Source organism: Podarcis liolepis, assembly GCF_965112155.1.
Source record: "Podarcis liolepis genome assembly, chromosome: 6".
NCBI lineage: Eukaryota > Metazoa > Chordata > Lepidosauria > Squamata > Lacertidae > Podarcis > Podarcis liolepis.
This window is the reverse complement of record NC_139559.1, coordinates 39,361,563-39,379,988: the sequence shown is the minus strand read 5'-3', so window position 1 is coordinate 39,379,988 and position 18,426 is coordinate 39,361,563. Positions and strand designations below refer to the sequence as shown.

The following is an 18,426-nucleotide window of genomic DNA, read 5'->3' as shown; positions in this document are numbered from 1 at the left end:
TGTATGTATAGTTATGAATGTGAAAATCATTATCATATATAAATAAAATTAAATAAATACATTTAAAATTAAATTCCTATAATACTAATACTTAAATGGAAGACTCTGGGCTGAACTAAGCATTTGCATGTGAAGCATGTAATTAAATCTAACAACTGTTTTAAAATATTTTGGAATGGGGCAATATAAAGAAAAAAAGGAGATGCTGAACCCTTCCTACTACTTCTCTGCCCTAAATAAAAACTGGAATCTGAACTCTCTATGGGGTAGAGGCAGGGATTTGAGGTAGGAAAGCAGCAGAACTGGTAAGAGTTAAGCACCTCTCCCCATGTCTGCTCTAAATTGTTTCATCCCAAGCTTTTTTTCTTAAAAACTGGACACTATAACCATGGTTTAATTACATGCACCTGCAGGTAGAACTATCACAGTTTATGTTGTTGGTTAGCTTTATTCATTTATTTATTTCATTTATATTCCACCTTTCATTCAAGTAGTTCATGGTGCAGTACATGGTTTCCCCTCTCTCCATTTTATCCCCTCAACAGCCCTATGAGGTACCGCATTTTTTGCTCTATAAGACTCACTTTTTCCCTCCTAAAAAGTAAGGGGAAATGTGTGTGCGTCTTATGGAGCGAATGCAGGCTGCTCAGCTATCCCAGAAGCCAGAACAGCAAGAGGGATCGCTGCTTTCACTGCGCAGCAATCCCTCTTGCTGTTCTGGCTTCTGGGATTCAGAATATTTTTTCCTTGTTTTCCTCCTCCCAAAACTAGGTGCGTCTTATGGTCTGGTGTGTCTTATAGAGTGAAAAATATGGTAGTTAGTGTGGGAATGTTAAGGATAGTAGGAAAGGATATATTGAATAAGTATTATCCTTCTTCACTCACACTAGTGAGTGATGTAGCAGAGCAATTTCCCCTCAATATAGCTGGAAGCTAGTTTGCAGATTTGTTTGAATCCCTTAGTTAAGATTATTTCCTGGTGTCCCCTTTAATCCCTTTTACAAGAATAAAGACTCAAGAGTCTTTCTGAGTAAAGTAACAAAAAGTTTACTCACATTTCAGTTCATGATTTGATCCCTGAAAGGCAGGCTTTACTTAATAGTCACACAAGAAAGTCTGAGTTTGTCTCATATGGAGATTGAATTCAAGTGCAAAATTACATTAAGATAACAAAATAGCTGCCGGAGAGCAGCATGGCAGCAAAAGATCAGCAAGCAAGAGAGCAAGAAAGGACTGAGGAAATGGCTGCGTGACTCAGCCAGCGCCATGTCCAGGTCACATGCAGGGGGAGGATGCTCCAGATCAGTGGAACAGGAAGTTACACTGACTGGATGTCCCCCTGCCTGTGCCTACTCTAGGGAAATAAGGAATGTTGCACTTAACTGTACCAATGGATTACATCCCACAATTAGATACTGGAATATCTATTCTGCTGTTTCTATAGAATCTTTCACAGTACAAAGTTATACAGTGATACCTCTGGTTACAGACAGGATCCATTCCGGAGGCCTGGCCATATCCCGAAAAGTTCGTAACCAGAGGTGCCCTTCTGTACATGCATGCAGCGCGATTCAGTGCTTGTGTGCATGCTCGTGCAGCGAAACCTGGAAGTATACACTTCCGGGTTTGCCGTGTTCACAACCTGAAGTTTACGTATCCGGAGGGATACATAAACAGAGGTATAACTGTATTCTGTGTCTTTACTCGAGTTCTCAGAGTTAGAAGTTTTGAGGTTACTCCAGGAATCTGAGAGAGTGTTAGCCTTGCAACAGTTCCCCGGGGTATGTCTTTTGGCTGAAAGGCGGCATATAAATTAACAGTAACATAACATCCCTGAGAAATAGGATACCTAAGAGTCAGGAGCTTGCCCAGTGTCATTATCATAGAACTGTAGGGTTGTAAAGGACCCTGAGGATAATCTAGTTCAGCCCCTTGCTCCTACAACCATGGCGTTATCAGCACGATGCTCTAACCAACTGAACTATCCTTGTTCTAGCAGGGCTTGTAGGTTGAATCATGCTCTAAGTTACTAACTCAGTTGCTCTGGAAAAAATGCAAAAGTAGAACTTTTGACAAAAATAGTACTAATGTGGCAAAATTATTTTACTCGTCCTTAAAAGTGTACTGTTTTGTTGTTACTTTCCTCAAGCTAAAGTATAGGACTTGCAGTTAATTGTAGGAGCTATACGAAGCTTAAAATCTTATTTTCTTTTTTCATTTACTCTAGCTATTCTAAAACAACTGCTAAGATGATACACCAAGTATACTAGAATACCAAAGATGCTTAAGCTCTCCTGAATCTTCATACCTCTTTGGAAAAGTGACTTGTGTAATGACAAATGCTGCTGTGGCAGCACCTTGTGGAATTCTATATGAACAAACTGCTGCATTCCCCAACAGCCTCTAAGGATGGAACTAAATGTTAAAAGAAATCCAGGTTATCTCTGAAAATGCCACATCTGTTCTGACTTTTATTCTTTCTTCTCCTTAATGTCTAGTCATTGCAACTTACCCCATGCAATCATGTCATTACAGCATGTATATGCTCAACTGCACTGTCACTGTCTTCTGCTGTTAGAGAAATGTATAGCATAAAGATGTTGAACACACCATTAAATTCTATAGAGCAGAAGAAACCAAACCAGGGCTGTATCCACTTTGAGACTTCTTCGCTGTCAGTCTCCGTTGTCATGAAAAGGTTACCTTGAATTAATTAAAAACCTCTTACAATCAAATATATCAAAATACAGTAGTAATCCTTCTGTTGTAAACAGCAGAATGTCATTACTATCCATGATGGTTTTCCAGAACAACACTCGGCTGCTTTTTTCAAAATCTCTGGATTTTAGAAGTTCACAAAAGCCATTCTGGGGTAAGACTTCATGTTTAAGATGCACTTGGTTTATACTGACCACTGCTTTAAATCTGAATTGTATAAATAGTTGAAGATAATTTTGTACTTTTGTGAATCAAAGATTTTAGATTGTAGGAAATATCATGCATATGTATCAATGTGATATGTTAAATCTCTGATTTATAAATGGTGTGTAGATAGTGTGTGTCCCTGTACCTTTTTAGGCAGTTACTAGTCCTTGACTAAAATGATACTGTGTGAGAATCTTGCAAGAGTAGTCTGCACCACAAATGAAATCCTAATATACTAACGTAAGTTTTCAGCCATATACAAAAAACCAACAATACATACCACAGATCACCAGTAAATCCTCAGCTTCAACGATGTCATTTTCAATCTCCTACAGATGAAAGTTAATTCTAATTCCTTTAGAAGAAAACTTCATCGGATTCCACCTAGAACAAAGTGCACTACTCTTTCCAGGATAGTTGCCTGCATTAATTCTTCCAACTTAACCCATTTTCCTTTAAAGGAAATTACTCCCTACTACATAATTCTCTGCTGAATTATGCTGAGGCATATTATATGACATTAAAATTTCAAAACATTTACACACAAAATGTCTGGAATGCTATTATAACCCCACTGGCCCAAAGATATGATACACTCCCCCCAGATCTCATCTGTATATTAACTGGGGCAGCCTTCACCTGCTCCCTTAAAGGAACAATGCCACATTTGTGCCATATGGTTTTTAAATAACATGAATACCTGTATTTTTAAAAATCCTAAGTAGAAGCAGACTCTGTAAAACTAATCTTATTGCGTAAATACTGTTATTTAAACCATTAGGAATAACTGTCTGACATATAATATGCTTCTCGTTGAGAAAGTATAAATTGCTAAAAACTTCAAGGGCATATGTTGATTTGCTCCTGTTACTTTTAAATGTTTTCATTTTTGCTTTCTTTCACCGCACCCTAATTGAGCTCTTTACTTTAAGTCACTTGGAGACTTTTGGGTGACAAGTGACTAATAAATTTAATAAATTTTATATATATATATATAATCACATTTTCATATTACAGTACTGTCCTTTGGTCTGTAGTCTTTGCTAGTTATTAGATTTTTCGTTTAATTTATAGCTGATTTGCAGAGGAGCAAAAGGCCCACTCCCATCCCTCCTAATAAGCTGCAACTTATTCTACAATTCTATGATTCTATAAGGTGCAGTCATATAAAAAACTGTCCACTGAAACACTGTCACAAGGCTAAAATCAAAACTTTCTTTACATAACCCTACACGTGGCAGGGACCCATTATACCCAGAGATTACCATGTGTAGTCAATTTAAATTTTGGAGAGTAATAGCACATGTACAAACATGTTGGTAGACAAGGATTTGAAGCTATAAGGAAAATAAATTTGTGGATATGTGGGAAAGAATAATTATTTGATCAGGATAGGAAGGGTAATTATTGGAATCAGAAGGCAGTGAAGGATTAAAACCCTGTCTACTGAACATCCAGTAGAGTCGGAAAAATAAACCAAAGAAACATTGCATTCAAAAAGACTCCCCAGATGCCAAAATAAAGGCTTCTGGATAATTCTTTGCTGCTATCTAGTGGTCAGCTACATGCAGTGAAAGCTACTATCCATAAAACATCATTTTAATCTCCAACCCATAGAGATCAAGCTCAGTTGAATCATAGAATCTTAGAATTGGAAAGTTGGGTCCTCGAGGGTCATCTAGTCCAACCCCCTGCGATGCAGGAATCTTTTTGCCCATTGTGAGGCTCAAACCCAGACCCTGAGATTAAGAGTCTCATGTTCTACAAATTGATCTATCCCACTTTAATCCATTTCTACTTTCCAGCTATATCAATATTCGACTGCAAATTTTAATTATTAGTATTAGTAGTAAGCATTTTTACCTACTCTTCAGCTAAAAAGGCTTCCAAAGTGAAACAGCAACATGCATATGGCATGTATAATAGTGAAGCAGGGTCTATTGCTACCATTTGAATTTGAATATGTTGGCTAATTCTAACGATTTACATCTGTCAGTGATGTTTGGGGGATATGGGCAACAGGTGGCCTTCCTTTGTAGGTCCAGTTGGGCTTTGGAGCCTTTCCAGTGAACAGACAGATCTCTATGCATGAGTACCTTTTTAATTTTACTTCTGTTTTTTGGTGTACTCTCGTCTTCGATAAGGAACTTTATCAAAAGCATTTTGAAAGCCCAGTCAGTGTGTATTAGATTCTCATCATGAAAATGCATCTTGCATCTTTAAACATGGTTTTAGCAGATCGACAACTCTAGTAAGTAGAACCACTGTGGCCTCCATCCCCTACCCCATTGGTGAATTGCTGAAAACACAGAGGAAAAACTATGTGTGCATGTTTCTCGCTTTCAGGTTTTAGGTATTATTTTTATTCTGGGTGGGGTGGGGGGGGGTCTCTGCTAATCCAAGCCTTGATCCCTCTTTCAAAAGTTATTGGAGGAAGAAATTTGGAGGAAAGGACAATAGTAAAAGAAGCAGAAAACACAAAATTGCTTTGTTTGTGGAGGTGCAGTAAGAAGGGTCGGGTCGGGTCGGGAGAGTTGAACTGTGATTATTTTGATGTCTACCTTATGTTCATATCTGAGCTCATTAGTAAACCAATGCTGATGTGAAAAATCTGTTTATTTTTTTAAATAACACTATTGCTTGTCTATTCAGTGCAGTAAAGTCCATCTGCAATGCAAATGGAAGAAAATTAAATCTCTGGCCTGTTCCCCTCCTCTTGCATCTGTTGGGTCTACTCTATTTTATTGCCCTGCCACTGTCACAGTAGAATCTTGGATTCTGAAGTTTAAAAATCACGGCTCCGCGTGAACCCGGAAATGCCTTATCAAGGCAGTGAAGTCCACTCTGTTTTATTATCTCTGTGTCGGAACGTGCTGACGTTTCCCGTCTCTGCGTCCCTCAGCTGCCGCCAGGAGGAGCGGTGGGGCGTCGTCAGGTTCTTCTCTTCTCGCCTTTCCTTGGGATGAGAGCTTCGAGTGGCTGGACTGAAGGGTTCCTGCATTCTGCCGGTTACAGGTCTGTTGCAAGCCATTTTCTGTCATCCTCTCCCCGCCCCATGCTGGTTGTGAAACACTGGATTGCATCACGGATCTCCCTACATTGTAAGGACAATAATGCTAGATTGCAGTACATGGCTGCCGTTAGTAGTAGTAGTAGATTTATTTATTTAGTTATTTATTTCTCGCCTTTTTCCCTGGCGGGACTCAAGGTGCCTTTCAACTAAAATACGAAGCAGCTGAAAGCATATTGAAATATACTCAGTACATAACACATATATTCCTGCAGTAGGAATTTTAAACAATAAGATTATTGTGGGTCACCTTCTAAATTAATTTGAGTGGGTCTCCCTTTGAGTAGAACTGGTCTCTCTGACCCCCTTTTGCTAGTTAGGAATAACAGTACTTGCCACCTACATGGCAGGGTTGTTGTGAAACACACTCAAGACTCAGCCGCAAAATCTACTGAAGGAAGCATTTGCAGATTTTTCTCACATTAAGACCTTTCCGTATGAACTGTCTTTGCTTGTTTCGAAGAGAGGGTGGAAAATGCCTCTGCTAAATCACTGCAAGAAAATAGTCCTGGGTTTCTCTGTTTCTGCTTTTCAGCAGCTTTCAGTATTCCAACTCTTACCTTCTAACAGCAAGAATTCTATTAAAACACCTAAAAAAAACAAAAACAAAAAACGCAAGAAGAAAATCCAAAGTTTCCTCTGCACATCTGTTTGCAGGGTAAACACAAGTATGTAGTATGCCAAGTGGAGTAATATGCAATATCTCATGCATTTTGGTATGTTTTCATCCCACCTCCTTGCAGCTGTTGCTTCCATTTACCATTTTGCGTTAAATAGTGTGAGGCAGAATTGCTGTGCAAATTTAAGTGAAGTTGAATTGTGTCAACAGCCCTTGGCTGTACAGTGGTGCCTCGCAAGACGAAATTAATCCGTTCCGCGAGTCTCTTCATCTTGCGGTTTTTTTGTCTTGCGAAGCACGGCTATTAGCGGCTATTAACAGCTTAGCGGCTTTAAGAAAAAGGAAACAAACTCGCAAGAACTCGCAAGACGTTTCGCCTTGCGAAGCAAGCCCATAGGGAAATTTGTCTTGCGGAACGACTCAAAAAACAGAAAACTCTTTCGTCTTGCGCATTTTTCATCTTGCGAGGCATTTGTCTTGCAAGGTACCACTGTACTGTACTGATCTAGGCCCCTCAAAATCTAGCCAGAGTGCTTTGAATATGAGATTTGAGAGAACACAGATCACTCTCAAAAGTTCAGGGGTGGTGGCCTGGGAGAGGGCATTCTTTGTGGCAGCCTCCAAGTTGTGGAATTCCACACCCCTCGTGGGTCTGGCTTCCTCACTAGATTTCTGGCCTTTGACATTGTGTGTTTTCAGGCCCTTCCTGTTCTTGTGATTATAATCTGTTTCAGCTGTTTTTAATTTGTTGTAACCTGTGCTCAGACCTTCTGATGAATGGTGGGTAGTACATCTGGTGGTGGTGGTGGTAGTAGTAGTAATAGCAGCCTTGAATTGGGGAAAGAGGGCTTGGATTTCAGGCCTAAAATCAAGTCAGGTGGAGCCATGCAGAAACCAACCAAAAGAAAAAAATTCCTTCCTGTAGCACCTTAAAGACCAACTAAGTTAGTTCTTGGTATAAGCTTATACCAAGAACTAACTTAGTTGGTCTTTAAGGTGCTACAGGAAGGAATTTTTTTATTTTGACTATGGCAGACCAACACGGCTACCTATCTGTAACTGCAACCAAAAGAGCCATTCAGTAGCAAGGAACAGCAGTTCATCATTCAGATCTTATTTGGCTTCAAGACCACATCTTGCTCTTCAAATGATAGCTGGGATCCCAGTGTAACACCTGTTAAACCAACTCCCCATGCCCCCAGCATCCAATTAAATTTAAAAATAAAATGAAGTTACTAATATACATGCTTTTGTTGTTTAGATGAAGGGAGTAAGCTCCTTTTTTAGGGGGGAAATTTACTGGGGGTTTTCTCTGTTGCAAGGGTAGTGTACAGTCATGGGAACAGCTTTATTTCTGTTAAATAAATCATGACATGGTGTAATATGTCAGGTTGTTCATCTGAGATTGTATTTACCTAAGTTTAAGAACCTGCTAAGGAGCTGATTGTTATTATGCCATTATGTAAAACCACAGAATCCAAAGAGGGGGTGCTTTCTTTTCCCCAAGACTGTATGTGTTTAGCCTTTTTTTTAAAGGGGGGGAGTTCTAAGCATCTTATTTTTCTTCTATGAAATGCAAATTCTTGTGTTCATGAGTTTCTTAGATTTTCTTAGACACCCCAAGAGTGTTGAGATCTTAGATTAGAAATAGACAAGAGCAGTTCAACACTATTCTGAAATCATGGAAATAATCCACTAACCACACCTTCAAATTTGCCTGACTTTTGTTAGGTAGAGTAGGAAGAACAGCTTGGACCCTGGACTATCAGGAGTCAAGGAAATGCTGCTCTTTCCCCCCCAGACAGGGCATAGTCAGTGATAGGAGGGTGGCTTACCTGCCAGGTGAGAATGGATTGAAAATGGACTTGGGTAGGTTTGTCCATTTCTTCTGTTCTGGAGGATGTTATTTTGTTCTCTACTTTCCATGTTTTTTCTGTTGGACACTTTTCTAAGTAAGCTACACAGCAAGGGACCTATACTCTGTAGACCCGTAACTATGTCCCAGCACTGAGGGAGGGTGCTCTCTCCCAGTCAGGGCATGGCAGATATCTGATTTGCGCAAGTCCTGTTTTCTGAAGTGGGAAGAGAAATCCAGACAACCCTTACCACTGTAGAAAAGGAACTCCTTACTGGTAAGACCAACACTTCCCCTTTTTTTGTCTGGTTCCCAATTTCCACCGAGTAGAACACCTGCCATTGCAACTCAGAGATACATGCTGAGACTGAGAACCAGTTTTTAAAGTACATCATGCTGCATAACTAGAAAAAAGCTGTTTGCCTGTTGTCATGGCTAGTTATAAACAAATTTTAGTGAAAATACTGCATATTCCAACAAAATTCTAGAATTCATTTCCCCAAAGACTACATTTCAGGTTAACAGTTCTGACTGGAGAGGTGCTGTTATCAGGTTTCTCATCCTATTTAATAATGAACTGAGGACGATACCAAAGAAGGCTGCAGAACCACAGGTGTAAGCTTCTGAAAACACAAATAGCATTTTTGGGGAAGTGGGCCTTGGATTCAGTTCTGATAGCACTAATCTGTTTTTCAGATTAAAATTGTATCCCTCCCCCCAGCAGCTATTGCAAAAAAGAAAAAAGGAAGTGTATTTATGTTTGCATCTCCTTAGAAACTTTGGAAATGTGCACACAGATTGGAATGAGACAACAAATTCAGTTTTGTATTATTTTGCAATAGAATTCATTTACTTTAATAGGCACCATCATTCTCAATGTGATTTTACATTCCAGAAAAAAATACAAAGAAAAATAAAATGGAGTTTGGGGAATGGATGGTGTTGCAAAACTGAATGATTTGTAAACTACATACAAAGCACACATTTTTACAAAAGTAAAACAGCAGTGCCATATAGTGTTAGTTTATATCACAGGTTTAAACATTTCTGCTGATTTCATTTTGCATTTTCTGCACATAGCAGAATTTACAAATTAATTTTTTTATTTGCTTAACAACATGTATATACTGCTTCATTGTTGTGAAAAGAGAGAGGAAGAAACCTCTTAAGTTTTTTTCTATTTTAAAACACCTCAAAAATTACCATATTACATCAGACCAAATGTCTTTCTTGTACAAAGGTCTCTCTGGCTCAGTCTGCACATTACATTTTAAACCATAGTTAAAAAGAGTATGGTTTAATGTAAAGCTGTAGAGTGCTGGTACATGCTACTCAAAAGTCCCCATGCTCCTGTCGTTACAGCAGATGAGCCGGGGTCTGCATTGCGTTTGTTTAGCTCTAAACAGTTACCAGGGTTTGTTCTTACCGTATTTTTCGTCCCATAGGATGCTCCGTCCCATAGGACGCACCTAGTTTTTTTTGGGGGGGGGGAAATAAAGGAAAATTTTTTTTCCTTTATTTCCCCCCCAAAACCAGGTCGGGGAAGCCGAACCAGGTCAAGGAACAGTGGGATGGCGGTGCTGCGCCTCCCTGCTGTCCCCCGAGCTTGTGGGGCTGGCCGATGTCTGCCCGGCGCGCGGGGTGCTCTGCTTCAGGGCGCCCCGCGCGCTGGGCGGCAGGCTGCTATCCGCAGCGTGGGGAGCCCTGCGGGGAACTCCTGCAGGACTCCCCATGCTGCGGATGTCTGTCCAGCATGAGGGGCACTCTGCTTCAGGGCGCCCCTTGCGCCAGGCGGCAGGCTGCTATCCGCAGGGCTGCGGATCCCGCAGGGCTGCCTAGGCTGCGGATGTCTTCCTGAAGCCTCTCCAAGCTTCAGCGAAAGCCTGCATTCGCTCCATAGGATGCACCCAGATTTCCCCTTCATTTTTGGAGGGGGAAAAGTGTGTCCTATAGGGCGAAAAATACGGGAGCTTATTGCTCATGATTTGTTTAGAGACAAACCAACCACAAGTCCAGCTCTGGACAGGACAACACAAGCTTATTTTTTTCTATGACGTAGCTGGGTGGGTGGGTGGGTGGGGGAGTGCTGTGGGAACTTTGAGCAATGGGAACATTGAGGTGACATTAAGCCTCTGTCTGCAGCAGATTAAAGTAAGCAAACAAATACTTTGTTTGTAAATGTTTTCTATTATAACATAGGGCAATTTTCAGTAAAAACCAACAACTCAACGAAAGTGTAACAAAAAGAAGAGTTAAAAATACAGCAGTAAAGTTAAACAGGAAAAGCCTGGGTAAATAAAAAGGTTAACTGACATTCCACAAAGTGGAGGTTTGATAGGCCTCTTTAGGGCATTATAGTTGTTTTATTTTCAATTCTGTTCCTTATAAATATTACCAAATGAAATATAAAAAATGATTTGGCTGAGTGAGCAGCCTTAACTTTGTGTCTGCTGCCCGTCAGCAGTAGTGCATGATTCAAAATGCTGGTGCTATTTTGGTTTTACACAGGACCTTTCCATACTATTTTTTACTGCTAAGAATTTGGACAACATTCATTCAAAACTTTTGTATTCCCATGTTGTCTCCCCCCCCCAAAAAAGTATTTGTTTGTCATGGTTTTTTTTTTTTAATTCTCTTGCAAGAATGGTCAGTGACATGTCTAGTCCACCATCATGTACCGTATTGGCCTGAATATAAGCCACACGTTTTTCCAATTTCAGACCCTGAGCAGTTAAAAGTGCGGCTTATATTCACAACTTTTTACCATACGCTGCCTAGTTGCTTGGCGGTAGGGGTGGGGGGAGTGGCTCGCCCGCCTCCCAGGTAGCTGACAGCGCACACTCCCTAGATGTTTGGCAGTGGGTGGAGCGGCGTGCCCACCTCCCAGTTGGTTGGTGGCACACGCTCCCCAGCTGCTTGGGGGGGGGGGAGCATGTCAGGCCAACCAGCTAGGAAGCGTGTGGCATATTTGCGGGCCAATATGGTATTACCTGCCTCAAGCCATTTTCTTCAAAGTCTATCCAATCTGTGAGTGAAACTGGCTTGTCCAGCATTAAATATATATTTATTATGCATATAATAATGGAAATGATATTGAAGGGAGGGGGTGCATGAAACGAGGTAGTCAAAACAAGGTGGAAATAATAATAAGCCTCAAGGAATAATCTAGCCCCAATGTTTGCGTATTAACATTTTTTACAGTTCTACTAATAGGGCTGGATTAGCAGAACACTTTGAAGTTTACAGCCAGAATAACAGTGCTATCATCTCCAACTACTCCAGCTAGAGGATTTAGACAGTGAAGCTCACAGATATCTATTGCAATGGAACTTACAGATAGTTACTGCAATATCTGCCCACACAAGACACACAAAACCAATAGTCATATCATTGTTTCAAAGGCATCTCTTCATAGAGCTTTTTCAGCTGAGAGCATCTTTAAACCACACTCTGCATATGCATTGCAGTTGCTTTTCCCCCTACATCATAACCGATTTCAAATGGTGCTAGACAAAAACTAAGACTCTGAACACCAAGAGAAATCGGTCAGCCTGTGTAAGAGATGTTTTTTCCAGTTCCATATTGGCTGTTAAGAGTACTTGCAAGTTGTTCAGATCATAGCCTATGAAACTTTGAACAATGGTCGTATTAGTCAATGCAATACTAGGTATTTACTTTGAAAGAGTTTGGAAGAAGCTGGCCTAAAAAATATGTTTATAGTATTACTGCTCAATAAATGTTCTGTTCCTAATTATATGACTTATCACCATCAACATTCAAATAGCCAAAAGTAAAATATAAAATTCCCACATTACTATTGGTACTTAAGCATGCACTAATTTGAAGCAAAAAGAAGGATGTTATATTCAAAATTTCCTCACTTTTATATTTTTATGGAATAACCATTGAAGTTGCATGCAACAGTGTTTTTAGTGTGAAAGCTGATGGAATTCAAATAACTATGGCAGGAAAATGAAAGATGGTGAAATTAATGCAAATAAAATAATGTAAATTAACAGAATCCTTTCTAGATTAGAGAAGTGGCAGTGGTCCTGAATAGCACGGACCAATGTAGATTCAACAGAGAAATGGCAAAAAGTTAGCCATATTGTATGGTGTATAACTGTAATGCAGCAATCTGACAGCTAGCCAGAAGTACTGCTTTTGATGGGGTGGAAAAGGGTTGACCAGGTGTCTCTGGATCCCAACCCCCTTCATAGGAAGTTCCACCATAGACTGCTTCCCCCAAGCCCAATTTCTTTGCATGTCTCACTAAGTGCCGTGGGCTCTCCATTTGCAGCTTTCACTGCTGCATGCAAGCAGTAGAATGGCATCAATTCTGTACTACAATGCATTTTCTTGTACTCTAGGCATAATGTAAGCTACATCTTTAAACATGATCTCTTACTGAGACACAGAGAAAGACATGTGAATGTTACCAAATTAAATCTGGTGACTACTGTGCTCTTGTTTCCTGTTCTTCTCTGGATCCAGTGCTGTAATTCTTGCTCCTAGAACACTGATTTCAAATGGTGCTAGATACAAAGATGGGAAAATCTAAGCCACCATGTGAAACCAGCTTCCAGAGGAAGACACACCCTTGTGCTGGTACCATCTTCAGAATCCAAGCACTATAAAGAAAGTTGCTCTTCAAGTTTCCTAGAAGGAAATGCCTATTTTTTGGTTTAGCATGTGCACTACTTTCATTGTAATAAAACAAATGCTGAAAATATGAACATAAATGTATGCCAACATTCTATTATGCATAAAACCTGAAGAATCCAGAATATTTTATAAGGTAAATATGCTAGCTTTTGAAAGCAAGAAAAAGTTTTCATTTTCTTCTTGACTTATTTATATAGTAAGCAAAGAAGATCTGTTATTTTACATAGTTTAATGTTAATGGATGGCTATGTTTCTTACTTGCATTAAACCTTATCTTATTAACTTAACAGTCTGGCCATTTTAGCTAATCACGTACAACCCACTGAAGTCAATGGAGCAAGTAAGCTACATCACAATTAAGTCCTCATTACTACCCCTTTTGAGGAGAGGCAAGGAAAGTCCCAAGTAATTCCCCCGTTTTTGGAACACTTGATTTCCTCCACCCTCTTCCCCTACTGTACCAAATGTCTTGTGATCCTTTCACTGGTTATACCCTTTGTCATATCTACTGATACTTATTTTTTGCAGTTTTTTTATGAGGGGTGTTCTTACTTTTTTTTGCTGGTGATATTTTACCTAATCTTAGTCCCTGCTCAGTCTCGTTTCCTAATACTATTTCTGTCCAATGACACTCGCTGGCATATTTTGGCTTTAACTGCCGTTCAGCAGTAAATGAAACAATTATTTTTCAGTTTTAATCCTAGTTTCTGTCATTGTTTGCCCTTACTGAGACAGGTAACTCTTCATTTTAGTTACTTCTACCACTCTTTAGTTAATTTGCTTGCCCTTTTCCCACTCATTTCATGTTACAGAGCATGGTGGTGCTTGTAGTTCCTTTTTTTCCTTACCAGTTTCATATTCTCTCCCCCCTCCCCCCGCTTCTCATTTCTTTATGAATTTCAAAGTTTGTGGTACTCATATCTTTCCATATTCTATTCTCTGCATTACTCTTGTTCTTTGGCTCATAGCTAATTCCTTCCCCTCTCTTATTCTTAGACCTTTTAATTCTCATATTGATTATTTTGCTTATTCTTCTCTTCACCATTCTCTGTATCTTCTTGATACAAATGTTCTTAATTACTCCAAAAGTGGCAAATTACTCTGCCGGTCAGGGCGGAAATTCTTACACCTTGCCATGCTACTTCAGGAAGCCAGTTTTGTTGGGTGTGACTGGCCCGCCTCCTCCTCTTATAACATAGTGCTAGCCACTGAAGCCCAAGAGGCAAGAAATGATGCAGCTTCAAGCAGAAAGGGTTGAGGCTTTCCTCCCCCATTAACGGCCCTATCATATTCTGTTCTCATTTTACAGGGTCAGGAGACTTGAGAGAACCAGGTACAAGACTTGCAGAGAGCATCGAGGGCCTGAGAACATGCTGTCCCTTGGGGCTCTCCCTTTATCCTTTGACCCTGGGAAAGAACAGCTTGTGAAGGACAGATAGAAACCAGGGCACTCAGAGAAACCAATGAGGGAACAGGTATCCACCCATTGTCTTTATTTCTTGCTAAACTGCTGTTCTCCCGCAGTTTTTGTAATCTTCATTGTATGCTCCAATTAATACAGATGTTTAGATCCTGAACCTTCCTGGCACCTGCCATAAAGGTTGGTGGACCCCCAATATTTTTGTTTTGCACCAGCGTGTCTGGCAGCAGTCCTTTGGCCCTCTTGCTCTCTCCTGGAGTGAGCCACCAGCACCCAACCACACACTAGTATATAGCTTGTTGATGAAACTTCAAGGATTCATTGTTCATTACTGTTGTGTTTTGTCACCACTTTATTTCTTCTTTTGTTTCTTCTACTTATTTTCAACCTACTTTGTGTTTTCAGTTCTCCTGAATTCACAACCCATCCTCGTCACCCTCTCCTGCCTTGGTTTCTTTCAACATCATAGATTGTTTTTAACATTTTGGGATGCCTCAAGAGGCAATTCTAAAAGGCAGCCTATAAATACATAAAATAAATATATCACCTCCTGTTTATTCCTCTTAAACCATCGTTTTAATCTTTTGGATTGGTCCTTAAGCAGCTATCATTTCTTCTGTTTTAAAAAATAATGTTTGGATCCCATCTTTCTATTTCTCTTAAATTCCTTTCAAAGCTGCCTGAGGTTGTTCATTCTTATGTAAAATCTAACTTATGATCATTTTTTAGTTTGCTTTCTGTCCTCATTTTACAGTAACTGCCCTGCATGTAAATCCACAGCATCTTACACTACCCCCCCATTCTTATTCCTGGATCTTGTGGAGTTGATCGTGTAGGTCATGCCTTGCTTTAGTAATCTCTTCACTCATTCACTTTTATCGTTTCTGTTCTTTCTTGACGTCACTATTTTTCCTGTTGCTCCTACTGTTTAATTTTACGTTGTAAGTCCCTGAGCCAGGATCCTTTCTTGTTGTTACTCTTTAAAATGCTATGTATACTGACTGCACTGCATAATAATAGTAAAAATGAAACAATACTTCCTTAACAATATTTACAACTATGCTGAATCCCTAAAAATGTATTTAGTTTTTTTATGATTACTGGGATTTTATTTGGTTTCCCAATTTCTTTGGTCCAGCCATTAATGGCTATCTTGAGTTCTTCAGGTTACTTCTTCTTTCCTCTCATTTGGACCGTCTTTCTCCTTTGCTTGCATAGTCTCTCTCTCTTCTTTACAAAATTAAGTTTCCTTTATTTATGTTTATGTGTCTCCATGATCTTAGACACCTCTCATCTCTGTGTATTCCTTCTCAGTCTATTGAAATATTACTTTTCTTCTTGAATTTCATTTCTCATGCACTATTTATTTTATTCTTTTTATATCTCTGCTGCAAATGCCAGAAATGTTCATTCACCATCCACAATTGGCTTGTTCTGTTCCTGCATTAGAAGTTAGTAAAAAATGATAATAATTATTGAATAACAGAGTTATATTTACAGTTGCTTTTCCTTTGTGCATTTTGTTTTGATTGAAAGCTAGCAAAAATCAGTCTTGCTGCAATAAAATCTCTTCCAGATAAGGGGACTAAGACATCCTGTGTGGAAGTCCTGTTACCCAGGCAGAGTAGCTATTTAGCTGCAATCCAAATCTAAAACGGTTTACCTTCCTGCCAGAGCAATACCTATTTATCGACTTGCACTTTGACGTGCTTTCCGAACTGCTAGGTGGGCGTTTCTGTGCACTGTTCTGGTTCGCCAGAAGCGGCTTAGTCATGCTGGCCACATGACCCGGAAGCTGTCTGCGGACAAACGTCGGCTCCCTCGGCCATAAAGCAAGATGACCGCCACAACCCCAGAGTCGGTCACGACTGGACCTAATGGTCAGGGGTCCCTTTACCTTTTAAATCTAAAACCAAAGTGGGTCCCTAGCAACCTCTTTTCTTTTGTAAAACAGACCGGTTCAATACTTAACTATAATACTTCCTTATTGGGCTGCAAAGCATCTGCATTTAAAGAGCAAGTCATTAATTTTTATACTGACACTTTTTTCTTGCAGGTGCCATGTCAGCAGCTTTATATAGGAGTTTTTGCTGAGGTGCAATCAGCACAGAGGGAAGTGGCCTGACCTTCCTACTCTACAGGTATGGGCTTATTTTGTCCAGCATCTGCATCACCCCATTGGATCCAGCTTCTGTAGTACAGACAGCTGGTTTTACCATGATGGATGCATTAAAATTAGATGTAGCTAGTTCTGGATTTGAGATGAGGCAGGCTTCATCATCAAACATTCACTATGCTTGGCTGCAGGATACTTGGGCTACTTACACATTAGCAGCTTAAAACACAGCAAGGTCATTTCCTCACTGCATTTCAAGTTGTGTTACCTATTTGCTTTGCCACTCCTGCAACTGCCCCATTGGTTGTCTCCAATATACACACCTCACCTTAACTACAAAGCAAACGTGGCATGACTTCTCCTTTTGGACTGAAGCTGGTTTGAGGGTAAACACATCAAACAGTATTTCTCAGGAAAGTACACCATTAGAAAATGGTGGCGATATTGCCTTCCCTTTGCTAGTCTGTCTAAGTTCACCTAGCCTTGGCATGGAGTAGTTTGCTTGGCTAAATGCATTTTACTTATAGATAGGACCAGCAACAAAGTGAAAGTGCCGACTATCAAATGGAGAGCTGACATGTGATTTATTTCTCATGCAATCAACTTGGTATGCTTTCCTGTGGCTGAGAGAAGGATTCAGTGGGGTAGCCAGGGGTGGTTCTGCCTGGCTTGTTAGAAGCTGCAGTGGCATGGCGCAATAAAATTTTGGCTAGCTGAGCTGCCTGGACTGGTGCCACAGCCACTGCATGTAGCTCATCTTTTGTGCTTTTTGCATACAAGTCAGGCATAGCCATTCTTCCGTATCTTTTGTGCACACAGACATATTTAGATTTCCCCTTTGAATGTCAGGTTACAGCTTATTCACATGGAGTACTTTAGGTGAGTATCAGATAAATCACTTAAGTTGCTAACTTCATTCAATCAATGCAGAATTATGAAGGGACCCTTTTGAACCAGCTGTAATGTGGCGATTTGAAAAAGAGGTTTCAGCATTGTTACCAGTGTTAACTTCCTGTTGATCCCATTGTTGTTCTTGATTGTATCAGTTTCTTGATGGTCTCTTATAAATTGACCACAGGCTCATACGTCAATCTTTGAAGGGCACCTAGTGACAGTAATACACACAGTAAAACTTAAAAAGTTGTGAAGAATTTAAATGTTTTGTAACCAGCTCCTCCTACTTTTTCATCTGATGAAGCACCTTCCACTCTCCACATTCTAATGGAGTACCATATTTTTTGCTCTATAAGACGCACTTTTTCCCTCCTAAAAAGTAAGGGGAAATATGTGTGTGTCTTATGGAGCGAAGGCAGGCTGCGCAGCTATCCCAAAGCCAGAACAGCTAGAGGGAGCGCTGCACAGCTGTTCTAGCTTCTGGCTTAGCGGCATGAAGCCTCCGCAGGGCATGGGGGAGCCTTCATCCCCGTGCCCTGCTTTTGTGGGAGGTGGGGGAAGGGACAGAGCTTTGCACCCAGAAAAGCCCCCAAGAGCCGCGCCCCCTTTAAAGAGCCACATAGAGCATGTGTGTGGCTCTTGGGGGCTTTTCCCTGGAGAGAGAGAAAGGCAGCCTGTCAGTGACAGGCTGCCCTTCTCCCTCCTTGGGGAAAAGCCTGCAAGCGCCACACACACGCTCCTCGTGGCTCGTGAAAGGGAGAGCTGAGCAGAGTCTGGGATGCATACAGGCTCTGCTCATCGCTCCCTTTAAATAATTTTTTTATTGCATTCCCCCTCTAAAAACTAGGTGCATCTTATGGTC

General features: G+C 40.4%; 1 protein-coding gene and 2 long non-coding RNA genes across 10 annotated transcripts in view; 1 reads left to right on the top strand and 2 right to left on the bottom strand.

Moving 5' to 3' along the window:
* LOC310709416 (zona pellucida sperm-binding protein 3 receptor-like) overlaps positions 1 to 18,426 on the top strand; it is a 48,572-nt gene that overhangs the window by 24,115 nt on the left and 6,031 nt on the right. For all 5 annotated transcript variants that reach the window (XM_083509063.1, XM_083509062.1, XM_083509061.1 and 2 more), the window contains 4 exons: positions 2,228 to 5,940; positions 8,987 to 9,082; positions 14,444 to 14,609; positions 16,611 to 16,695. The gene's annotated coding sequence lies outside the window, so the exon portion shown is untranslated. The remainder of the gene's footprint in view (positions 1 to 2,227; positions 5,941 to 8,986; positions 9,083 to 14,443; positions 14,610 to 16,610; positions 16,696 to 18,426) is intronic.
* On the bottom strand, positions 9,291 to 12,620 carry LOC310709446. The gene is made up of 2 exons (XR_014527511.1): positions 10,435 to 12,620; positions 9,291 to 9,890 (listed from the first exon to the last, which is right to left on the bottom strand). It is a non-coding gene; the product is annotated as an uncharacterized lncRNA (long non-coding RNA).
* Positions 14,876 to 18,426, bottom strand: part of LOC310709447 — a 30,903-nt gene continuing 27,352 nt past the window's right edge. For all 4 annotated transcript variants that reach the window (XR_014527512.1, XR_014527513.1, XR_014527514.1 and 1 more), the window contains exon 5: positions 14,876 to 17,775. This is a non-coding gene — a long non-coding RNA (uncharacterized lncRNA). The remainder of the gene's footprint in view (positions 17,776 to 18,426) is intronic.